The 27052-nt window shown below is 44.6% G+C and overlaps 1 protein-coding gene across 1 annotated transcript in view; it reads right to left on the bottom strand.

The window, feature by feature from the left end:
- plxnb2b (plexin b2b) overlaps positions 1-26568 on the bottom strand; it is a 338202-nt gene extending 311634 nt beyond the window's left edge. Inside the window, exon 1 of the mRNA XM_084059938.1 lies at positions 26294-26568. The gene's annotated coding sequence lies outside the window, so the exon portion shown is untranslated. The remainder of the gene's footprint in view (positions 1-26293) is intronic.
- Positions 26569-27052: the final 484 nt, after the last annotated feature.

Here is a 27052-nt window from a genome sequence, read left to right as displayed (position 1 = left end):
AAACCGTGAGAGAGAGAGCAGAGAGCCTGGGCTTCATTTGTGTTCTCCAATAAATGTCAGGCTTTATTAATTGATTGAACCCCAGTGTGAGGAGAGACAAAGACACAGAGAGACGCAGAGAGGGAGGGAGGGGGAGAGAGAGAGAGAGAGCGATCAAGGGCACGCTAGACGGTGCACAGCAAAATCCTGAGCGTTAATTTAAGTTGAACACATTGATTGCCAAGATCACATTGATGCGTTTTTTTAAAAAAGAATCATTTTTTAGCGGCGCTAGCCGCTGGTATAGAGCGGATCCTGCTGACTGGTATAGAGCGGACCTGACTTTGTCCGTGTTCACCGTCAACGTTCTGATTGGTCAGACACGTCAACAAAGTGATTGGTCAAGCTTCACGTGACACGTGGCTATAAACACATTATAGCCACGTGTCGTCAGATTAAAATTTCCAAAAGTAAAAAAAAAAAAAGATTATATACATTTTTTTGTGTGTCTGTGTGTCATTCCTCGATTATATAAGTAGATATCGATGACAAAATGTATCAAAGGCGCCGGTACCTTCACACAGGGTGTGATTTTTTAATTCCACAAGGGGCACCCTAACACAGCTTTGGAATGATCGAGCGTCACTCAGAGAAGTAGTGAAAAACGTCACATCCATTCATCCCAACGATGGGATTTTCAGAAAAACAGCTGTAACTCAGTTTCTTTTTTTTTTCATTGAAAAACACCCGTTTTCAGCGGGCCGAAGCCCCAAAATGGCGGATCGCGGTTGGAATATTGTTGTTCCTCTGAATACACAGATCCGTCCACCAACCAACGGGGACTATTTTTATTTTATTTTTTTGGGGACACAAATGTCGCTTCCACGGCGTTGCAAATATCATCGGATTTAGGTAATTACGCTGGCAAGGGGATAGAAAACTATGTTTAATATCTTGGCAATCAATGTGTTAAGATACCCTTTTGGACCTCAGGGGGGTTGAGGAAGAAATGATATGGCCGCTTATATCTAACCTTTATATGTTACCATCTCTTATAATACTTCTACAATACATTATGATATTTGACAGCTTGTAAGAGCCTAGATGTCTCCACTAGGCCTAATAGCTATTGTTTTGTACAGCCTATCTTGTTATGGTTCAGTTTGTCCTTCAGGCAGCTACATATATATAATATATGAGTGTTATTGTACTTCTGACCATGATATCCTGTACATAAAGCATAATCATCACCACCTAGGATGTTGTCTCGACTCCTATGTGCCTCATCGATTGCCGATCGATCCAGAATTCCACGACGGGAGTCCTTGGGTGGATCGAAAACGTTTATCTGAATGAAAAAAAGGCAGAGTTGCAAGCTAGAGACGGTGTGCGGGATTCCACCTCTTTGTTCCCAATTTGCTCTTTTCTGATGCACCTACTACTACTACAAAAAAAAGCCCTTTCATACACTCTCAAGAGTTAACCCATTGAGACCTGAAGCCGATTCTACATGTCTCCTAAATCTCAACAGTATTCTCAAAAACGTATGTTTCACTTTCTATATCAGTGGTGCTCAAACTTTTTCATGTCAAGGACCCCCAAAATTATATGTATTTGGCCGCGGACCCCCATCAAAATATTTTGTTCAAGGGACCCCCAGAAGCAACGATTTGAGTTAAAAATGTTCGCTTTAAAAATATATATATTCAAAAATTTGCACACATTTTCACGATTTTTCAAAAATAGCAGATCTACAAGCTCATAGCGCGGCACTCGGTGCCGCGCTATGAGCTTGTATATCTGCTATTTTTTTAATAGCCCAAAGTGTAAAATAATGTTTTTTAGCTAAAATCTAAAAATGACAAAGTTCCAGGTCTTAATGGGTTAAATCGACCGTAAGGCTTTTTGCAGTGTGTTTTGAGGACCACAAAAACCCACCCCGTCGCCCCACACACCCCCCCACCACCACGCCAACCCTCAGGGGAAATAGAGGCCAAAAAGTTACACCAGCACGCAAGTAAACACGAGCAGTCTATAAGAAACACCACTCATGAAAATGCTGCGGGGCGACAAACACGCGGCCTTGAAAATGAAAACGAAAACAAAACAAAACAACTGCGTGCGTGAGGCAGGGGGGGGAGGGAGGTGGGGGGAGGGAGGGGGCGAAGAAAAGAAAATAGTACAAAAGTTTACAGACAAAAGTGTCTTGTAATTACAGCATATCTGTGGAGTCAGTCAGGGGGTTTTGTGGATTGGAAAGGTTGGCCATTGGACACAAAGGAGACCTTGAGCTTTTTTTTTTATACAGCCTGGAGCTGAAGGCATATCGGGGGGGAAGGCTGGGGGTGAGGGCCGCAGCAACACTTAATGGAACTGACAGTCAGCAGATACACACCGGCCCCCCTTCATCCATATAATCACTCCCTCCTCCTCCTCCTCCTCCTCCTGCTCGTACAACAGGCCCGGGCGGGGAGAAAGAAAAAAAAGAACGGAGGGGAAGAATAAGGGAGCAAGAAAAAAAACCTAACCTCTACCCATCTTACTGATTACACACAATACACCCTCACATTCCACAGGACAGGAGGAGAGAAGAGGAGAGGAGAGACTGGGAGAGGTTGGGGACAAGAGGAGGGGAGGGGGCAATGAATAGAATGAGACCGCTGCCAGAGAGCCCACTTTAGATAGCAAGCATGGTTATCAGAGAGAGAGAGAGAGAGAGGGAGGGAGGGAGGGAGAGGAAGAGACAGATACAGAAAAACAATGAAGTTACTGGCATTGTTTTATCTGGAAGGACATTAAATCAAGAGGCACAGAGGACGAGTGAGAGAAAGACAGATATACAGACAGACAGACAGACAGAGAGAGAGAGGGGAAGATGGGGGAGAGAGAGAGAGAAGAAATGGTCAAAGTGTCCAAAGTCAGGCAGACAAATCGACCTTCAAAACTATCCCGCATCGCCACACACACACACACACACACACACACACACACACACACACACACACACACACACACACACACACACACACACACACACACACACACACACACACACACACACACACACACACACACACACACACACACACACACACACACACACACACACACACACACACACACACACACACACACACACACCTATCTCGGCTGGCTGAAAGTCACCCATGGATCATGGTCAGCCAGCTTTGATAGGAGCCTGGGCTCCTGGAAACGAGTCACTAACGACAGAGAGAGAGAGTGCCTGAGAGAGAGAGAGAGAGAGAGAGAGCAAGCGAGCGAGCGAGCGTGAGAGAGAGAGCGAGCGAGAGACAAGCACACCGTGAGGAAGACTGAATGTGGCCTTTGATAAACCACTCAAAGACGGATAAAAAACAGGCCTGGAAGTAGCAGAGGCACAGACAGCCCATTAGACTCCTGATAGAAAGTAGTGGAGATAGAGAGAAAGAGGGAGTGGTTGTTGGGGGTGGTGTTGGTGGGGGTGGGGATGTAGTAAGAGGCAGGGTTGCCAGATCTGCTTATTATAATTTCCCCCCCGCAAGATTTTCTTTGAAAATAGCCGATCTACAAGCTCACAACGCGTCGCATCGCGACGCGTTGTGAGCTTGTAGATCTGCTATTTTCAAATAGCTGATGTACATGTGAAAGTACTCATGTCTGGCTCATAGTCGCTTCTTCTGGGCTGGTTTTCCCAGACCTGGTTGCTTGTTTCTCTCACAGGATCTGGCAACATATCCGTGTCCTTGTGTGTGTTGCTGTCCGTGACACTGTCTGTCTGTCTGTCTGTCTGTCTGTCTGTCTGCATGCGGGGGCCCCATGGCGAGGACGCAGGGAGGGGGCTTTGGGCTTTTGATGGAGGCCCCCCCAGGTGTGGTACTGGAAAGGGATGAGAGAGGACCCCCCCCCCCACAGCCTGCCTGAGCCCCCACTAATCAGAGGACTTAGCCGCTGCCCTCTCTACAGGCTCCCTACCTTCTAATGAGATCCGCCAGATTTTGATTCCCCCCCCCCCCCCGACCGCCTAGAGGGAGTCACGGACCGTGGACACACGCGCGCACACACACACGCGCGCACACACACACACACACACGCACACACGCACGCACAGTGGTGGACAGTAACTAAGTACATTTACTCAAGTTAAGAACAATGTTACTTAAGAACAACAATGTTGAGGTATTTTTTCTTTACTGGAGTATTTTCAATTGTCTATACTTTTACTTCTACTCCACTACATCTCAGAGGCAAATATTGTACTTTTACTCCACTACAATTATTTGAAAACTTTAGTCACTAGCTACTTTGCAGCTTGTAGATCGTCTATTTTCAAACATTTCAGTACTTCTACTTTTGGTACTTTAAGTACATTTTGATACCAATACTTTCGTAATTTTACTCAAGTCAATTTTGAACACCGGACGTTTACTTGTAACAGAGTACTGCTACATTGCAGTATACATTTGAGTACTTGTTTCCACACACACAAACAAACACACACACACACACACACACACTTGAAGCCGAGCAGCCAGAGAGACACTCATTCCTTGGACAAAGAGACAATAATGTACTCTTTCTTTCTCTCCAGCCCACAATGGCCATAGCTCTCCTCTCTTGTGTTGCCCACGGCGAAGAACTCAACCCTATGTATGTAAACAGCCTCTCTACACTGTGACAAGTGTCTCTGACAACAACAACAAGCTTAAAAAGCCATCTAATGGGCACACACACACACACACACATGCAAGGACACACGCTGTAGCACACATGTGTTATATACACCACCCATAGCCAAGCTATAAGCCGATTCAAGGACACTATACGCCCACCTTGTTAACCCTTTAAGACCGGGAACGCATCTGTGGGTCATTTTTTGGATGCAGTCTTTGGGCTATTCAAAAATAGCAGATCTACAAGCTCGTAGCGCGGCACCGAGTGCCGCGCTATGAGCTTGTAGATCTGCTATTTTTGAGAAATCGTGAACATTTGTGCAATTCTTTGAATATATATATATTTTTTAAGTGAACATTTTTAACTCAAATCTTTGAGGGATTCTACAAATGTATTCTAAATCTACAACAGTATTTTTTATTTGTTTAAACATATGTTGGTATAATGTGTTAATCAAACTTTTGTATTTGTATACAAAAGTATTTGTATTTTGGCCGTGGACCCCCATCTCAAAATATTTCGTTCCAGGGACCCCCAGAAGCAAAGATTTGAGTTAAAATGTTCGCTTCAAAAAAACATATCTACACAAAAGATTTGCACACATTTTCACGTTTAAAAAAAAAATAGCATATCTACAAGCTATGAGCTTGTAGATCTGCTATTTTTGAATAGCCCAAAGATATCTTAAAAAATGACACAAATGATCCGTTCCCGGTCTTAATGGGTTAAGAGGAAGGCGAGGGCTGGACCCAGCAGATCCATGCTCTCGCCTCAACAGATAACAATTGAATTATTGATCAACCCGACAGATTGTGTTATGAGGAATTCATGGATCCGCGGCTCGCTGCCCGGCTCTCCCTGAGGCTGTAAGTCAGAGAGAGCATGTGGACTCACTGTCTGCATATATATATGATGTGAGTGTGTGTGTGTGTGTGTGTGTGTGTGTGTGTGTGTGTGTGTGTGTGTGTGTGTGTGTGTGTGTGTGTGTGTGTGTGTGTGTGTGTGTGTGTGTGTGTGTGTGTGTGTGTGTGTGTGTGTGTGTGTGTGTGTGTGTGTGTGTGTGTGTGTGTGTGTGTGTGTGTGTGTGTGTGGGGAGCTAAGGGGGGAAGCAAGGCAGCTATACTGCTCGAACTCCGGATTATTTTTCTGGGCAGTGGGGAGTGTGGGCTTGCACTTAGTCAAGACAGGGCAAACAGGGAATCGATCAGGTTGCCGCGCCTCTGGATGATGCGTGCATGAAGGCAGGGCCCTCCTCTCTCTCTCTCTCTCTCTCTCTCTCTCTCTCTCCGCTGGGTTGAGAGGGCATTAACTGTTTGCACAATGAGTGGCTTTTTCATTGGCACTCCGCAGCACAAACCCCGGCTCTTAACCCTTTAAGACCGGGAAAGCATCATCTTTGGGCTATTCAAAAATAGCAGATCTACAAGCTCATCGCGCGGGCACCGAGTGCCGGGCGATGAGATTGTAGATCTGCTATTTTTTTTTAATAAATCATGACAATTTTAGCAAATCTTTGAATATATGTATATTTTTAAAGCGAACATTTGTAACTCCAATCTTTGCTTCTGGGGGGGTCCCTGGAACAACATATTTTGAGATGGGGTCCGCGGCCAAATACATATCCTTTTGGGGGTCCTTGACATGAACAAGTTTCTTCTTCGGATTTTTGTTAGGATTTATAACACATTTCTTAGAATCCCCGGAAGCAAAGATTTGAGTTTTTGAGATTTTATTTTCCATTATTTTCCAAAAAATTGCAGATCTACAAGCTCGTAGCGCGGCACTCGGTGCCGCGCTACGAGCTTGTATATCTGCTATTTTTTAAATAGCCAAAGAAATCTAAAATGAGTGACACAGATCCAGGTCTTAAAAGGTTAATACCACCGACGTGAAAAAAAAAAAGAAAAGGGAAAATGGGATTTTTTTTTGTTTGCCCTGAGCTGAGCTCTGCTCTCCGCGGGAGGTCTGTCTGATGATCATGCTGCCTGCCTAGTACACACGACCCTGAAATATGGAGGCCTCCTTCCTAGGCTTATCCCCGGCTTCCGTTTGGAGCCATTAGCATGGGCGGCCGGGACCTTTTTTATAAGGTGAATGCCTCTCTCTCTCTCTAAGACAAAGACATGCCTGTGTTCTTTCAGTTTGGGCTTTGCGGAAGCCCAGAGAGCCTTACTATACTTCTCTAACCCCAGAAGCCACACACACAACAACACTTCCTCCTCAGCGGTATGAGGCACAGCATTGGACAGACTCACTGACAGGACCAGTTTCACAGCATGTGCATCGTTTTTTTTTTCCGAGAGGCTCTGACCTAGTTCAAACCAAAGCTATCCCGGTTGGTTGTCCGGACTAGAGAGCCAGGTCAGGCTGTTCCCTGTTCCCTTGCCTTCCCTGCCGTCACCATGCTAGGCCAGGGCTATATATAAAGGAGGTTCTCATCATCATCGGCCACCACCGACCGTCCGGTCAGCCTCTCAAGTACCCACTTAACCCATTAAGACCGGGAACGCATCTGTGTCATTTTTTAAATTTCTTTGGCTATTCATAGCAGATCTACAAGCTCGTAGCGTGGCACCGAGTGCCTCACTATGAGCTTGTAGATCTGCATTTTTTTTATCATGAAAATGTTTGCAAATCTTTGAATATATATATATATTTTTAAGCTATTTTTTTTACTTAAATCTTTGCTTCTGGGGGATTCTACAAATCTCTTCTAAATCCTAACAGTTTTTGGAAAAACTTATGTTGCTATAAAATCAGTGGTTCTCAAAGTTTTTTCATGTCAAGGACCACCCAAAATTATATGTTTTTGGCCGCCGATCCCCATCAAAATATGTTGTTCCAGGGACCCCCCCAGACGCAAGGATTTGAGTTACAAATGTTCACTTTAAAAAAATATATGTATTAAAAAATTTGCACAAATTTTGCACCTATTTTTGGGGGGCAAACATTTTGCACAGATTTTTCAAAAATAGCAGATCTACAAGCTCATAGCGCGGCACTCGGTGCCGCGCTATGAGCTTGTATATCTGCTATTTTTGAATAGCCAAAGTGAAAAAAGACACAGATGCGTTTCCCGGTCTCAACGGCTTAAACTGACACAGCAAATGTACAGTTATAGCCCCAGTGAGTCACATGGCGGAGCATCCAGAATAGGCGTATTATTGTTGTCATTTCCCTGGACACTGCGGTCACTCAGCGCTGGAGAGGGAGGGTTGTGGTTGAAGGCCGAGCTAAAGCTCAACATAACATAGATCAACCCCCCCCCCCCCCCTCCCCCGCTGCGTACATCCAGATCAAGATACGATCGAAACGAAAACACAACTATATTTGATCATCTCAGAAGGGGGTTCGGTCGGTGATTAGAGAGCCGGTTTTGTTTACATCTTAAGCGCGGGGAACAGATGTTCCGCTTTATCACTCCGCTCTGCGGGGAGACGGGTTTTGTTTTCCATGTCGGAAGGTGGAGAGACACTATGAGAGAGAGACACCCAGTGGGACAAAGACACTCAGTCATTCTTCCTTTTTTTTCCATTACCCAACCCAGAAGAAACCAACTCCAGATATGACTAATTAAACATTTGCACTCGGGAGGAATCCGTTTGCAATGACATCCTGACTGCTAGACAAAAGACGAGTGAGAACAGAACAGTGGGAGCTGTGTGGCTCCTAAACATCAAGATAGAGAGAGAGACAGAGAGAGAGAGAGAGAACAGAGAAGTCCTAATGGTGCTCGAAAGTGGGGTAGATAAATGGTTATTCTGGCCCTGGTTTGCTCTGGCAGTCGGGCGGCACTGGCCCGCCGGTAACACACACGGCCGTGCCAAGCTGCCAATCTCTTCTTAGAGTAGACCCTAGATTGCCATAAATGGGTTACTGGAATACACACACACAGACACTTCTCATTCCAAATCAAATTGAAAAAGGATGAGGACAAAAAAAACATCTACTGAAGAGGTTTTTGGGCGATTTTCAGGGCTCCACTTTGGCAGTGTGTGATGATTGCTTGTCAACATTGTAGCCGGGGGGCATGCGCAGTCTTGTTTTCACAATACACACACACACACCCACCCACCCACCCACACACCCACACACCCACACACCCACACACACACACACACACACACGATTTGGTTGGATGACGCACAGAGACTTACATGGATTTTTGAGCACAGGGTATTTGCACTTGCGGAGTATTTGGAAGGGGCCTGGGACAGACGGGCAAAAAGAACATACATGTGAAGTGTAATTTATTTTTGTTTTGCCAAACGTTTTCCTTTGTGCAGTGTTCTATGAAGAGAATTTGATATTGTTTACTTATGTTTTGGTGTCTAATAATCCCGTAAGGGAGGGTCTTTTTGACAAGACACAGAACTAAAAATTCACACACACACACACACACACACACACACACACACACACACACACACACACACACACACACACACACACACACACACACACACACACACACACACACACACACACACACACACACACACACACACACACACACACACACACACACACACACACACACACACAGCGTAGAGGAGTAGGGAAACAAAACGAGGTCTTGGTAATAAGGTTCTCCAAGCCCGGCACCAGATTTACCCCACTGCTTAATGACTGTAATTAAAGGGCCCAGCGCCACAGAGGGGATCAATGACGTGGGATCGCCCCCCCCCCAGACAGGAAGTAGAATAGACGCAACCTCGTACGAGAGCCGAGGAAGCGAACCGCACAAGCCCGAGTTAAAAACTGGGTAAGCATGTGTTGTGAGGTCTTGTAAATATTTAAGCATTCTTTCAGCAGGCATGTGGTCGTAGATTGTGATGTCGTTTCTCCTCTCTCTCTCTGCCTGTCATTTTGTTTATAGTTAAAAAAAACTGGAAAAATCCCTGCGTGGAGCAAACTATAAACACGGCTCTCTGTGAAAGGGAAACACTGTGTCCAGGGGACATTAAACAAAGTGTGTGAAAAGGCCACGTTAGCTGCATGAACATCACATGTCTTGACAAGCTATGCACAGGCGGGGGGGGGGGGGGGGGCGGAGGGGGTGGCAGAGACGAAAGGCATATTTTCTTGGCAGATGCCTGCTCTCTGTGAAATGCAGACACAGGCATTAAACACATCACACAACTTCTTTTTTTTTAAACTTAAGAGGCAAAAACCTAAAAACTGAGGGCTTTGAGGAGGCTATAGCTGCCCAGATGAGTCAGAGAGGGGAATATAATAGCGTGTCATCGTCAAGCTCTCTCTCCATGAATAGGAGAGAGAGAGAGAGAGAGAGAGTGAGGCTGGGGGGCACCGCGCACACACACACACACACACACACACACACACACACTAGACACCCAAGAAGATGCACGGCCGGCTATGGTGACACCTCCCTCCACACACAGATCCCACATTTCAGCCCCTTAGGCAGGTTTTTGAAACACCAGGATTAATATCACCACGTTGTAACAGGCCCACAGGGACACCGGCCAAGAAAAGACAAAAGAAGAAGGAGAAAAAAAAGAGAGAGAAAAGTAAACTAGCGAGAGAGAGAGAGGGAGGGAGGGAGGGTGGGAGGGAGGGGGGAAAAATTATCAGAGCAGGAAAACAGAGGGCAAGAGAGAGAGAAAGAGGAAGAGAGATACGGAGAGAGGGAAGCTAGAGAGAGAAAGAGGCAGTTGTTCTATGCTAATGAAGTGCATTGGAATAGTTTAAGTGTGTGGTGGGGAGACATTGATAGCTTAAGCACAAAAACTACAAATAGATAAACACATTGGACAGTGGGGGCGTTTCCGTAGCACAGCGGTCGGTCAGGCTCAGGCCTGCTAGCTAACTGCCTCTTGGCTGCCTAATAGGCATAGCTAAGATTCCCGGCTGTTCACCGCTCACCACTCCACAGAGGAATGCACAGCAGGGCCTCAGGTTTTTGCTCCACCACAAGCGCCCCCACCCTCCCCCACCCTCCCTCCTTCTTCTACCCAGACCAGACATTACAAACCCAACGCCAAGGTAAAAAAAAACCCTGACCGCTGTTATTGGTTGGTGGCTGGTGTTTAAACAGCACCTTCTAAGAGTGAATACCACAGACGCTAGCTGACCAAAAACTTGGCAAATGTCAACATCGTCATTTGTCAGCGTCATTTTTACCTGGACTGCATTAACCCATTAAGACCGGGAACGCATCTGTGTGTCATTTTAGATTTGAGCTATACACCCCTTAACAGACGACGTCACACTGGTTGCAAGCGTCATACTGGTTGCAAATTAAACCCATTCGGTCAAGTCTCGCTAGGACGCGCCTCACTAGCCAACGCACAAGAGGGGGTTGGGGTGTGCTGAAACCAGCGCACCCCGAAACAACAGGTTGAGAATTGATTGCATGAAACAATCACCTGTGCATCCAGTCTCAATGTTGGTAAACAAATAATTGATCTACAGTATAACCATTATTTTATACTTTGGCTATTCCAAAATTTCAGATCTACAAGCTCGTAGCTCGGCACCAAGTGCTGCGCTACGAGCTTGTAGATCCGATTTGTGCAAATCTTTGAATACATTTTTTTTTTTTAAACAACATTTTTTACTCAAATCTCTGCTTCTGGGGGGGTCCCTGGAACAACATCTTTTGATGGGGTCCGCGGCCAATTTTGGGGGTCCTTGACATGAAAAGGTTTGAGAACCACTGATATAGCAACATAAGTTTTTCCGGATTTAGAAGACATTTGCAAAGATTTGCACTTAATGTTCACGATTTTTAAAAAAAATAGCAGATATAAAAGCTCGTAGCGCGGCACTCGGTGCCGCGCTATGAGCTTGTAGATCTGCTATTTTTTGAATAGCCCAAAGAAATCTAAAAAAATGACACACGCTGACGCGTTCCCGGTCTTAAAGGGCTAATATACCAAAAGTCTGAGAAAGAATCCTATACCTCCAGAGCTCCATAGCCCCGGGTTCTTCTCAGTCAGCTCAGCATCTACTGTAGCCCCACTAGAGCACTACTATAGCATCACAGTCTAATACAACACTAAGCCAGCCTTTCAGCTTACACATGAGACAGGCAGCTGATCCGCCCGGTGACATTTAAACTGGAGGCTCAGACAACTTGAAGAATTCCTGTAAGGATTGTTTTAATGGGTTCCCTTCGGAACACAGGCCACTGAAAAGGCCATGATCCCGAGCTCATTTATGAGGAGTGAGGGAGGACACACACAAGTATTGTTGTTGCCTGGCTATTGACCGCCCAGACAAAATAATTCCACTATTGCAATTGTTGATGTGAAATATGATAGCATCAGTGTTGGAAAAAGTACTCAAATGTTTTACTTGAGTAAAAGTATCAATACTGCAATGTAGAAGTACTCCGTTTACAAGTAAAAGTCTGGAATTCAAAATTTACTTGAGTAAAAGTACAAAATTATTGGTATCAAAATGTACTTAAAGTACCAAAAGTAAAAGTACTAAAATGCTTGAAAATAGCTCACAACGAGCTTGTAGATCGGCTATTTTTAAATAGCCTATGTATAAAATAGGGCTAAAGTGTTTAATGTATCATCATGTATGTTTCATAATATCATAATTTATGTCTGAAAAGTAACTCAAGTTTTCAAATAATTGTTGTGGAGTAAAAGTACAATATTTGCCTCTGAGATGTAGTGGAGTAGAAGTAAAAGTACTGAACATTGGAAATACTCCAGTAAAGTAGAAATACCTACAGTACTTGAGTAAATGTACTTAGTTACTTTACACCGCTGGCATCATGTGAAATATGATAGCGTGACAGCCTGTTCAACATAATCCTCAAAAATATTTAAAGGAAGATGATGGGAAGGGAAGAAAATGCATGGGTTTGTCTCTCTTTTAAATGAAGTTAGATATTTTCTCTGGAATATAACTGAAGTTGTGTAGTCCAGGGACTAGTATATGCACATGAATACCTTTTTCCATTAGGCCAGCCCAGAGAACCATTGCTGATTAGAAGCAATGGTTCAGACAGCCTCTGGTAATTTGCAGGCTATTGCAGCAGTCGATGTTTAGTAATTATGCCTGCGAGGGCTGCCCTAGTGGCTCAGCCAGATAGTGCATGTCCTCCATAACCCATTCAAGCCGGGAACGCATCTGTGTCATTTTTTGATTTCTTTGGGCTATTCAAAAATAGCAGATCTACAAGCTCATAGCGCGGCCGAGCTTGTAGATCTGCTATTCTTGAAAAATCGTGAAAATTTGTGCAAATCTGTGAATATAAATATGTTTTAAAGCGAACATTTTTAACTCAAATTTTTGCTTCAGGGGGGTCCCTGGAACAAAGCATTTTAAGATGGGGGTCCGTGGCCAAATACATATCATTTTGAGGGCCCTTGACATGAAAAAAGGTTTGAGAGCCACTGATATTAAAGCAACATATGTATTTCAGAAAACTGTTAGGATTTAGACATTTGTAGAATCCCCCAGAAGCAAAGATTTGAGTTACAAAAAAGATCTGCACAAATTTTCATGATTTTTCAAAAAATAGCCTTAAGAAAGATCTGAAAAAAGACACAGATGCGTTCCCGGTCTTATTGGCTTAATTGCAACATCCTGTCTTCAGACTCACTCAGTATGTGACCTGTACTGAGTCACATGTCTTGTGGTCTCTCATAACCAGACCATTGGAGATCTACGCCTGCTGATAATACATCTGTGGAAGAAAATAAATGCAACGCTGCTGGGGCTTAAACAGCGTTTCCTCCACCCAGTTCTAGCCCCTGTGCCTACATTGAATTTAGACGTCACCAGATGTATCGGTAAGTAGTGGAGATCTCTGATTTGTCTGGCTCTACGCGAGAGACATGTCATGCATTCTCTGTCGGTTCCATGTTATTTCTAAAATGGAGGAAATATGTTTGTTTTTCGATTGTACTACCAGTGGTGTAAAGTAACTAAGTACATGCACTCAAGTACTGTACTTAAGTACAATTTTGAGTTTTTTTTTTACTTTACTGGAGTATTTCCAATTTTCAGTACTTCTACTCCACTACGTCTCAGAGGCAAGTATTGTACTTTTACTCCACTACAACTATGATGAAAACTTTAGTTACTAGTTACTTTGTAGATTTTGATTATTATTACAAAACACATTAACCACTTCAGCCGTATATATATATATATTTCGGCCATTTGAAAATAGCAGATCTACAAGCTCACAATGCGTCGCATCGCGACGCATTGTGAGCTTGTAGATCTGATATTTTCAAACAATTTTTTTAATGCATTTTGAACTTGAAATGGGACACTCTGCACAATGAGTACTTCTACTTTCGGTACTTTAAGTACACTTTGATACCAATACTTTCGTAATTTGAATCAAGTCAATTTTGAATTCCAGACTTTTACTTGTAGAGTATTTCTACATTGCAGTATTGAAACTTAATAAGTAAAAAAAAATTGAGTATTTTTACCACCACAGTGTACTACTAGGGTGGCTGTCCCTGGAGTCACAAATGGAAATATATATCCCTGAAAACAATGATGTTTAAAAAGCTGTTAATTTTCACCAACCAACTTTATCTTGCCACTTTATCTCTGTCTGTCTCCTGCATCATCTCGGGGCTGTGGTGTGACCTTGATCTCCAGCTGCCGGTAGAGAGTTGACCCATCTGTCGCTCACCAGCTCTGGCGGTGGCCCACGGTCGCTATACTTCATAATTAATCGCACAGCGAGCGCGCAAAAAAAAAAAAAAAAAACACCCAAAGAAAACAGAAGAGGTCCAATATTCACCAGCCACTACCGCATTAACCCATTAAGACCGGGAACGCATCGTGTGTCATTTTAAGATTTATTTGCGCTATTAAAAAAATCACACCCTGTGTGAAGAGAGTGGTGCCTTTGATGAGCCCCGATTTGATGTTGTCATCAATGTTTGTTTATTGGACATACATACATACGGACACACGGACAAAGTCAGATATAGGAGTGGTTGGCACCACTCAAAAATAGCAGATATACAAGCTCATAGCGCGGCACCGAGTGCCGCGCTACGAGCTTGTATATCTGCTATTTTTGGGGGGGGGGGTCGTGAACATTTGAGTTTTAAAGCAAACATTTTTAACTCCGATCTGTGCTTCTGCGGGGTCCCTGGAACAACATATTTTGAGATGGGGGTCCGCGGCCAAATACATATAATTTTGGGGGTCCTTGACATGGAAAAGTTGGAGCACCATTGACCTAGCAACATACTGCTAGAATTTTTAGATACGTATTTAGCCACGGACCCCCATCTCAACATGTTTTGTTCCAGGGACCCCCAGAAGCAAAGATTTGAGTTACAAATGTTCGCTTTTTCTTAGATTTGTAAAAATGTTCACAATTTTTCAAAAATAGCAGATCTACAAGCTCATATCGCGGCACTCGGTGCCGCGCTATGAGCTTGTAGATCTGCTATTTTTGAATAGCCCAAAGAAATCTTAAAATGACACACACGGATGCGTTCCCGGTCTTAACGGGTTAACATAAAACAGCTGGATCTCAAATTAGCTGTAAAGCAGAGGTGATAATTAAAAAATGATCTTGGCAGGAGCAAATTGGTCAGTTTTTGAGGATTAACTGCGAAATTACTCACGTGGATAGAAACGAATTGCACCCACACCGGCGCCTCGGCGAGGATTAAACGCCGCTCCAAGTGGGAGCCGCAGCGTCTCTCATTTGAGAACAAAAAAAACTGCAGGTGGAGAGAGATTGGCGCCTGCACGTTTTTCAATTATTCCTCAAACTAAGTCCAGGAGGTCTGCTTTTTCAAAGCCTGAATATCTTCCAAAGAGAGCAATACATCACCCAGGCTGTCAAATAAATCCAACAAAAGCACCTTCCCATTTGGCGCCGAGATGATGCATCGACTCATCTTCATTAGCAGTACATTGACTACGTTCAAGTCTACAATATCTCATCTGGCCCTCTTCTTCATTGCAAATCAGAGAGCTGGACTAATAAAGCCTCGAGAGCAGAGATTTGCGATGAGACAAAAACTGTTTTAAGGCTCCAATGTATACTTCATCGTACGACTGTGTCACTCAAGCGGCGCCCCCCCAAATAGCCGATCTACAAGCTCACGAGGTTGTGCATCCGTTATTTTAAGTGTGATACCATTGTATGATGGCAAATACATTTAACCCATTAAGACCTGAAGCCGATTTCTACATAATGTCTTCTAAATCTCAACAGTATTCTGAAAAACGTATGTTTCTATATCAGTGGTGCTCAAACCTTTTCATGTCAAGGACCCCCAAAATGATATGTATTTGGCCGCGGACCCCCATCTCAAAATATGTTGTTCCAGGGACCCCCAGAAACAAAGATTTGAAAAATCACAGCCATGTGAGTTACCCGTAAATGTTCCGTTAACACTGATTTAAGCGGGCATGGGGTAGGTACTCTCACAAAAACATGCAGTAAAGTTGTGAGGGACCAATCAGGGCCCAATATGCAAATATGGGGCGGGTTTATTCATTCACCATGAATTTCCCCCCTCGGGTTCCATACAGAGATTCCAGACTAATATCTATACAGTGATATTAGTCAATGCCAGGCTATAGTTTATAGGGGGTTTATGTTCTAACGACTCCTATATAGGTCAGCGCCTGTTCAACAGGTAGAGAGGACCTGGGAGATATAACGTGTTCGCCTGCACGCGTCAGGTGAAAAGAAGCGCCTGGTGCCTTCATGTGCGGAGGACTAATGGTTGTCTCTTCAGACAAAACAGTAGAGTTTGGCTGTAACAGGGACTAATACATGAGAGGGGAATAAAACATTGAAAGACATAAATAACGCCCCATCCTCCAACTTCAGTGCTGAGCAAAAACTGCAAAGGCAAGCAAAACCATTGAGAAACTCACTTTTAACCCATTAAGACCTGAAGCCGATTCCACAATGTCTTCCCAACAATATTCTGAAAAACGTATGTTTCTACTGTATATCAGTGTTGCTCAAACTTTTTCATGTCAAGGACCCTCACAATGATATGTATTTGGCCCCCAATCTCAAAACATTTGTGTTAAAAATGTTCACTTTAAAAGAATATATATATATTCAAAGATTTATATTTTCATGATTTTTCAAAAATAGAAGATCTACAAGCTCATAGCGCGGCACTCGGTGCCGCGCTATGAGCTTGTAGATCTGCTATTTTTGAATAGCCAGACTGTAAAATAATGCTTATTAGCTCAAATCCAAAAATGACACAGATGCGTCCCTGGTCTTAAAGGGTTAAATGCTCCAGTCTTTCTTTCCAAAAGCAGCAGCAGACAACAAAGTGAATAACAAATTACACAAATTGTCAATAATAGTGAGAGGAACAAAAAAAACAGATTTACAAGCTCACTACTACACATCGCAATGCCACCTCAACTTTGATCTGTATAGCAAGCACGCCACGCCTGCCGTGCATGCAGCGCCGAGTGCCGTGCGTCACGTTTTTAGCTCCGTGGCGTGTAGCTCTGGCTTCCTTTTGAAAGTGACTCGTAGTCTGTCGCTTTGTCACCAGCTATTGTGAACGCAGCGTGACGCCTCTCTTCCTCACATGCTCATTCTCTCAACAACGCCGCGGCGTGCCCATGCCATGCGCACGACTCGGAAGAACAGAGGAATTGATGTATTGTGAACGTTGCGCTCACGCTCCTCGAAAGAGATAAATGATTTAGGTTGAGCTGGAGTGGGCTTAATTGCTTGGATGAGCGGTTGTAGGCAGGATGTTATGCACGGAGACCCGAGACATCCTAATATTTCAAACGGGGGGGGGGGGGGGGGGGGACTGAGCCGGGAGGGAGGAGAATTGGTAATGATATTGAGGGGTCGATGGGTAGGGTAGAGTGAGGAGGGTGGGGGTGGGGTGGAGGGGACTATTTAAGAAAGTCAGCCCAGAGGAAAACATGAGCCTTATTGCTGCTTAAAAGATGGTATTAGCAACGACGGCAGTGTTGGCTGTCAAGAAGACACCCTTAAGGTGGTTCAGCTGGTGACTGGGTGCTTTGTGATGGGTGCTGCACGCTATCGTCATGACAGCCTCTCTCTCTCCCACATCCCCGTGGCAGCCCAACTGACAAGCTGACAGACACACAGCATTTTGCAAAAGGCTTCTTAATGCCGCCCTGCTTCTTGCTTCTGCTAGCCGCCTTTTTTTGTTTATCAGCCGACCCGCCATGCACCCAGAACACCAGAGAAATGACTAGTCTAGAGTAGACTAAAAAGTCTAACAATGAGTTACAGAGTCACCATCATTCCTTCATACACCTTGGTCAGGTGGTTTGTTTTTTGAGGCTAACTTTGGCCTTACAAAAGAGTGAATGTGTATTGTGTGTGCATTTTGGTAATTGGGCCTCGGGCCTGTGCACATGATGCTAGTCAAAACAACATCCGTTTTTTTAACCCATTGAGACCTGAAGCCAATTCTACATGTCTCCTAAATCCCAACAGTATTCTGCAAAACGTATGTTTCTATATCAGTGGTGCTCAATCTTTTTCATGTCAAGGACCCCCAAAATGATATGTATTTGGCCGCGGACCACCATCAAAATATTTTGTTCCAGGGACCCCCAGAAGCACAGATTTTAGTTAAAAATGTTCGCTTTAAAAATATAGCCTATATATATATATTCAGAAGATTTGCACACATTTTCAAAAATAGCAGATCTACAAGCTCATAGCGCGGCACTCGGTGCCGCGCTATGAGCTTGTATATCTGCTATTTTTGAATAGCCCAAAGTGTAAAATAATGCTTTTTAGCTCAAATCTAAAAATGACACAGTTCCGGGTCTCAATGGGCTAGACTAAAAAGTCTAACAATGAGTTACAGAGTCACCATCATTCCTTCATAGTTACATCTTGGTCAGGTGGTTTGTTTTTGAGGCTAACTTTGGCCTTACAAAAGAGTGAATGTGTACAGTATATGTGTGTGCATTTTGGTAATTGGGCCTCGGGCCTGGCACACGATGCTAGTCAAAACAACATCCGTTTTTTTAAGAGAGAAGTATCATGCCCGCTTAAATCAGTGTTTTTTTCTTTTCGTTTCTCTTCATCCCACGATTTTGCAACCCCATCGTTTTCACCCAGTGCCAATTGTCTAAGTAATCCCGGGCGCTGGAATAACGTGTTCGTTCCACGCGCTACGCCCTACCGGGGGGAAAAACTCCCCTCTGTCAGGTGATAAGAAGCAGCTTGCTAGCTCGTCCTCATGCATTGAAAAAGACATGAGCACAGTTCTGGACTCTCCCTAGGCTGGCAGAGGGAGAGTAGTAGCGCCCCCAGGATTACATAGGCAATTGGCACCGGGTGAAAAAAATGGCTTACAAAAAAATCGCGGGATAAAAAAATTATAGAATTAATAACAAAAAAAACGAAAAGACACTAGTACTAAGCCCTGAGGGACTCCGGTGGTTACCCATATGTGTGGGTTTAAGTGGTTTAATCTCTGCACTTCTGGTGAACTCTATAGGCTGGGTATATACTGGCTGCCGAGGCAGTGGGATGGTGGTTATAGAGGTATGCAGGGTATGTCCATTCATTGCCCCCCCCCCCCCCGGAGCAACACTGCCCAACCGCACACAGCCAGCTGTTTGGTTCGAGCAGCGAGCGTGAGAATGACTGTGATCTCACCTCGTAGGCACTAGGCAGGCCCTGTCATTAGCACACGGTGCTGCTCTGTTATCAGCTGTAACTGAGCTCAAGTGCATGGGGGAGGTAACACACTGAGTGGAGTGGAGTAGAGTGGAAGGAATGGAATGGAATGGTGGACACAACAACACATTACTAGAGCCAGACCCCATGTATCAGCCGTTATGTTACTGTTTTTAGCCGCTTGCTGAAAGCTGGCAGCTCTACAGACAGACAAAGACCTAGTCCGACACCCAAGCGACACCTGAGTGACACCTAAGTGTCATTGGCTGTCCTGGCTGTCCTTCACTCCTTTAAGCCAATGGCGACACGAATGGGGAGACGGCCCGCCCCCCGCAGTAACCCTGCTCCGAAGTGCTCCCCTCATTCACAGACAGTGCAACTTTTACTGCAGCCTCAGGCAGGAGGGTTAGCCTAAATGCTAGCGTGCTTCATTAGACCTAGTTTGGCTATTAAGTTATTATTTGGCCATGTTCACACTGACTTCCATCTTAGCTATTGTTGACCCGTGTGGTGTCACAAAATGTTGCCACCACTTATATAAAAAACATTAGAGCGTTTAGTGTCGCAGATTCTGTCACGCTATGTTGCCAGGTTTGGCGAGAGAAACAAGCAATCCGAAAAACAAGTAATCAGGTCTATGAAAACAATCACACACACACACACACACACACACACACACACACACACACACACACACACACACACACACACACACACACACACACACACACACACACACACACACACACACACACACACACACACACACACACACACACACACACACACACACTACAGAATGCAGCTGCTAATAATATGACTGTCAAGTCATATTTATTTCTTGTTCAGTAATCCTTGGGCTAGGAGGAGGACTCTCCAAAAATTGGGATCGTTCACCGGTCGGCGCCCCTACACCAGTGGTTCTCAACCTTTTCAGGCCTTAACCCCCCCCCCAAATAATCATATTTGATGATTATTCAACTCTCAGTGAGCCACATTGGTCATGTTTTGCTTTCCTAACCTCCAATAAAGGCTTTTTACATAACATCTGAACCAAGTAGCAGTGAACACTGCCCCCACACACACACACACACACACACACACACACACACACACACACACACACACACACACACACACACACACACACACACACACACACACACACACACACACACACACACACACACACACACACACACACACACACACACACACACCACAGCTGTTGACCCACCCCACCCTGACAAGCACTTGGAATTGTAGGAATTGCATTACATTTTTGTTTGACTCGGTTCCACAGATAAATGTTGTGAAAATAGCAGATCTACAAGCTCACCACGCCTCGCGTTGGCCTCTTTCTTGGGTAATATTTGACAATTTGGCCAATGTTTGACCATTTTCATAGTATAGTATAGTTTGTTACTTTTGAGGCATAAATGGTCTTTTTTCTTTTCCTTTATTTTAGAGGTATTAAAAAGGTCTTAAAAGTCCTAACTTTACTAGAAGGTCGGGCCGCTACACGGCCCTCCCGTCTAGTAGCCTGGCCCGCACATCGGAGACAGAGACAGTGGAGTGTGTAAATGTTCATTGCAACACCGGTGCTTGTTTCTCTCACATGATTTGGCAACGCACAAACCGAAAGCGAAACCTAACATGCGCAGTTTTTTTTGGGGGACAAACCCTTTTTTTGGGACAAACCGCGCATGCCAATTGTAGTATAAGATAAATGTACAGACACCCTGTATACAAAAATCATTTGGGGACCCTCCTGGGGGTCCCGTCCCACAGGTTGAAAACCACTGCCACCTTACACTACCAGATGGAACACAGAGAGCCGCGTGACAGCCGGAAAACAGAGTGAAAGGTGGTTGAAGGAATGGTTTGGTTTGGGACGGAGGCCATGAAGTCCACCACGGGTAGTCTGAGGGTGTCAGCTGTAAAAACCCATGAGGAGATAGAGATCAGGAGCCCAACTCGGGCATGACGTCCCCTCATCAAGGGATAATCCCCCTGACACAAAAAGACCAGCCTACAGTATCTCCAATCTGGAGGAAATCTCTATTCCCCAGATTCAGCTGACTAATGCCGCCGCCACGCTGACACGCCCTTCACGCATCTGCTCGCACTTCCCCCTGAGCTGAAGCCTGACAGTATGAGGACTTTAGACAGGAGGCACAAGGTTCAAACTGCATGCCGTATATACAAGCCATTCTAATGTGAGCTCAAGAGTGCCACACCCAGTTTATGACCAATACGTTTACAAGAGCATCGTGGCTGGTATAACCCAGTCGTGTAAAGTAACTGAGTACATTTACTCAAGTACTGTGCTTAAGTATAATTTTGCCATATTTCTACTTTACTTGAGAATTTCCAATTTCCAACACTTTTACTTCTACTCCACTACATCTCGGATCCAAATATTGTACTTTTACTCCACTACATTTATTTGAAAACTTAACTAGCTACTTTGCAGATATAAAGATATTACATTATAAAACACACATTAACCACTTTAGTCCTATTCTATGCCTAGGCTATTTGAAAATAGACGATCTACAAGCTCACAACGCGTCGCATCGCGACGCGTTGTGAGCTTGTAGATCTGCTATTTTCAAACATTTCAGTAATTTTACTTTTGGTACTTTAAGTACATTTTGATACCAATACTTTTGTACTTTCACTCAAGTAAATTTTGAACACAAGACTCATACGTAACACTTCTACGTAAGTACTTCTACATTGCAGTATTGATACTTTTACTTAAGTAAAACACTTGAGTACTTGTTCCACCACTGCTACTAGTAATAAAAGGCACATACTGCACATTGTTTGCCTTTTCAGAGCAATGTAAGCCACAAGAAATCAACCTCCAGGCTCCATTCATCTCTAACCATGGATTATTATTATGATAATGTATGGGTTTATTACAGCTTACTGCTTACTGATTGGCATGCAGGGGTCCTTGATTGGACCTTGCTCCTTTGTGCTCCCAATATGTGTCTGCCTATTCAGTCAGACTCAGATACCTGATGAAGGTCACTTGACTGAAACGTTGTCGTTTCTGCAATAAATATGTCTGTAAGCAGGAATTACATTTAGGGCAGGCGAGATTTTTTTTGCACCCCCCCACTCCCCTCTATTACCCCCAAAAAATACATTTCAACTCAATCGAAAATCGCCGATCGAAAATCGGCGACCGAAAACCAGCGAAAGTGGCCGTTTTCAAGATGTTTTGGCCATTATCTCTGGAACGGAAGGTCCAATCTGCTCAGTTCAAAGCTTGTTGGATGCGTGACTTTGAGGACATTAAGCACGCAATGACACCTTTTTGGGTTATTTGGGTTTTCTAGGGGAGGCAAGATCTTAGTTGGGCAGGCGACGACGGCCTGCCCTGCCTCTACAGTGGGTACGCCGCTGTCTGTAAGAGAAGACAGAAATACTTCTTATTAGAGAAGCTAAAATTTAAAAAAAGATAAATCTTGGACAAAAACATTCCAGTGTTTTGTCAGCAAGCTGTGGGGAGGGGGATTGTGCTTCTTGTGGGATTTACGGTCAGAACCTCCTGAAATGGAAATGACAGAAGTCAGTATAATCTGGTATAGGAAGTAAACAAGAGAGACTGAGGGACGGGTTCAAATGCATGTGACCTCGAAAATAAATTGCGCCGCTCTCTGAAATGCAGTGTTTTATGTAAAAAAAATGTAATGGACAGCAAGCATGGTCTGCTTGACGACTAGCAAATATGCAAAAGCTTTAACCCACTAAGACCGGGAACTGGCATCTGTGTCATTCTTTGGCTATTCAAAAATAGCAGATCTACAAGCTCATAGCGCGGCACCGAGTGCCGCGCTACGAGCTTGTAGATCTGCTATTTTTGAAAAATCGTGAAAATATGTGCAAATCTTTGAATATATATATTTTTTTAAAGCGAACATTTGTAACTGAAATCTCCCTGGAACTAAATATTTTGAGATGGGGGTCTGCGCCCAAATACATATCATTTTGGGTGGTCCTTGACATGAAAAAGTTTGAGCGCCACTGATATAGAAAACACAAGTGCTTTCAGAAAACTGTAAGGATTTAGAAGACATTTTGCAGCAGAATCGGTCTCAGTCCTTAACGGGTTAACAGTTAGGGTCTCAGACAGTGACAGTGAGTGACTATTAAGTCAATAGACATCATCGTAAGCTTGATGGCGAGTTGACTGCCTTATTACCAAGAGAGAAGAGAAGAAAAGACCCTCCCAGAGAGAAGATGATGCCTGACTCGGTTATCTCTTATCGCCCCTCCGTTCGTATTACAGAGTTGGAGCTCGCATTATTAAACCCCTTTGGGACCATGGCTAGGATTGTGAAACTCCCCGGGCATGTGACCCGAATGGGAAATGCCAGGCTCTCTCTCCCCTCTCCCCACCACCACCGTGTCCTGACAAGAGTGCAGGGCTATGATGAAGAAGTGCGGAATGCTTGTCTTTTTCACCCTTGCAGGGGCGCGAGAAGAAAACATTTATCACCACTCTCTCCTCTCTCTAGCTACAGATAAGGTGTCTCTATTTATTCATAGTGTGGGGAGAGATAAACCCTGAATGAAGCATTGTGCACGGGGCAAGGAGAGGGGCGAGAGAGGGAGAGAGAGAGAGAGAGAGAGAGAGAGAGAGAGAGAGAGAGAGGGAGAGAGAGAGACCATGGGGAACGAGTGCGAGTGAAAGGAGAGAGAACTGCTTGGCTTTCAACCGCTTGTGTGTGTCCCTGCGAGCAGATGGCTTCCATTGGAAGCCCAGCCAAGAAGAGTCCGCCGGCTGACCCTCACTCTAACCCATTAAGACCCGGGAAGCGGGAACGCATCTGTGTCATTTTTATTTTATTTCTTTGGCTATTTATAAAATAACAGATCTATAAGCTTGTAGATCTGCAATTTTTGGAAAAAATCGTGAACATGTGTGCAAAAATCTGCAAATCTGTGAATAAATATTTTTTTTAAGTGAACATTTGTAACTCAAATCTTTGCTTCTGGGGGATTCTACAAATGTCTTCTAAATCCTAACAGTTTTTAACATGTCAAGGACCACCCAAAATGATATGTATTTGGCCACGGACTCCCCCATCTTAAAATATGTTGTTCCAGGGACCCCCCCAGAAGCAAAAAATCACACCCTGTGTGAAGTGAGTGGTGCCTTTGATGAGCCCCGTATTGATGTTGTCATCAATGTTTGTGGACAGACATACATACATACGGACACAAGGACAAAGCCAGATATAGGAGTGGTTGCCTTCGGCACCACTCAAAAATTCAAAAATAGCAGATCTACAAGCTCATAGCGCGGCACTCGGTGCCGCGCTATGAGCTTGTAGATCTGCTATTTTTGAATAGCCCAAAGAAAAATCTTAAAAATGACACACAGATGCCTTCCCGGTCTTAATGGGCTAACCCTCCACCCGGCAGCTACCACCACCACCACCACCCCCACCACACCCACCCGCCAGCCATCCGTCCTGCATGCCCGCACGTGCCCCCAACCACCCCCCACCCCTCCCTCCCTCCCTCCCTCGCTAATCCATTTCCACTACGAGGACGTTTGTATAATGTTATTTAATGGGGATAATCCCCAGGAGAGCGAGCATCCCATGTCCTGCAGGGAGCTCTCCATGGAGGAGGAGGACGAGGAGGAGGAGGACGGGGGAGAGATGTCAAGGCTATGAATAAAAGGGCGATTTAGAGGGACAACAAGGCGGTTACAGTTATCTCCTCCTGAGTGCCGCACCAGGGACAGAGAGACACAGACTGACAGTAAAAGGCTCAGGAGACTCACAACCCGGCCGGGACACATGAATGGGGTTTCTGTGTTTCCTTGTTCCTCCCCACCACAAAGGAGATGAAAAAGACACACACAGTGACACACACACACGCACGTGCGCGCACTCACTCACACACAAACAGACAGACAGACAGACAGGAGAGGAGCAGTGTTCACTGCTGCCTACTTTGGTTCAGATGTTATGTAAAAAGCCTTTATTGGAGGTTAGGAAAGCAGAACATGACCAATGTGTCTCATTGTGAATGGAATGAAGAACTGCTACTATGCTGGAAACTGAGGGACTTTCTCTCTCTCTCACACACACACACACACACACAGTCACAGTCACACACACAGAGTACACAGCTGTTTTAGAAGCAGGCTATTCACAGTTCACACCCGGAAATTACAACAAAGATGAATTGAGCTTGAGGTGTTGTTGTTCTTAATTGAATAGTGTTGCTATGAATGGATGCCACCATTGACTGTATACTCGTGCTTTTCTTACATTTCTGTCTAATAGAATATATTCAATCAATCAATATTCAATCAAACCCATCAAATAACTGCCTGTAAGACTCTCTCAGTCACACACTCACACAAATTCTTATGTATTTATTCTGAGACAACAGAGTCTAATGTATGTATCCTATAATGTCACAACACATCTGGAATTATAGCCATGTGTGTGACTGATTAGGACTATAGTGTTTCATTTTCGCAATATTATATGCTGTATTGTTTAAATGCTCCAGGGAGAGAACATAAAGCCTGCGCCCCTTGCATAATAAATATCACAAATCAATACTCTAGAATGCCACGCGTGTTTTCTAATAATCACTTGGAACGGTACAGAGCCTGGGAATGGAACAGTAAATTATGAATAACATCTCCTCAGGGTGGTTTATGGTTACACACAGATGCACGTTATAAAGCACGGACAGCGCCGTATGGTTTCGTGCATCTAGTAGAAAATGAAACTTTCATGATTTACATGTGTTTTTCAGAATACATTACATGCTGGTGGTGCTGTCGCGAAACAGATGTCAAGATCAGATGTCAGCGGTAGTCTCTCTTTCTCTCTCTCCCCAGAGGGGGGAGAGAGAAAGAGAGACTACCGCTGACATCTGAGAGAGAGAGAGAGAGAGAGAGAGAGAGAGAGAGAGACAGAGAGAGAGAGAGAGAGAGAGATCCGTGCAACTCACCTTGGAGGAGAAAGAGGTAACAACAGTAGTTTCCACACAGACAGAACACAGAACGATACCACAGATCCCCGAGTCCTCAGAGTCCTCGTCCCGTTATGAAATAGAAGATAATAAGTCCATAAACAAGTTCACATGTTCTCCTATCTCCTCCAGTCAGTCAGTCCTCCTATAAACTGCTGATCGGGACGGAGCAGAAAGGCACTATAAATCCCGTATAGTCCCCTGGTTGGTTACAATGTAGCGAGCAGACACTCAGACAGTCAGACACACTAGTGGCAACAACTCAAACACAAGAGTGTGTCGGGAAAAAATCTGGACACTTTTGTTTCTCCTCCCTCCACGCCCAGGTAGCGAGTCACATGACGGCTCCTCCAGTCCAGGTGTGTGTGTGTGTGTGCGTGCGTGTGCGTGTGTATGTGTTCCAGGCAACGCCGTGCGTGCGTGCGTGCGTGCGTGCGTGCGTGCGTGCAGCGACACACCTGTGAGATCAACGCGTTGTCCTCCTCCTCCACCTCCCGGTAGACATGGATGCTATGAGGAGGATCAGATCAGTCTGGATGCAGAACAGACAGAGGAAGGAATGAAACGCGCGCTGGAGGCGCAACGTTACGGCGGCGCGACGGAGGGAACGGAATGGTCTGATTCCCTCCTCCCACTCCACTCCACTCCAACACACTGACTGACTCCAGTCCACTCTCTATGGTCTGTCTCTACACATACACACTGTGTGTGGACGGAACGGATCGCCCACCACCCATA

This window comes from Gymnoscopelus microlampas (genome assembly GCF_963454915.1).
Source record: "Gymnoscopelus microlampas genome assembly, chromosome: 6".
NCBI lineage: Eukaryota > Metazoa > Chordata > Actinopteri > Myctophiformes > Myctophidae > Gymnoscopelus > Gymnoscopelus microlampas.
Note: the sequence above shows the minus strand (reverse complement) of the source record. Positions and strands in the feature narration are given on the sequence as shown.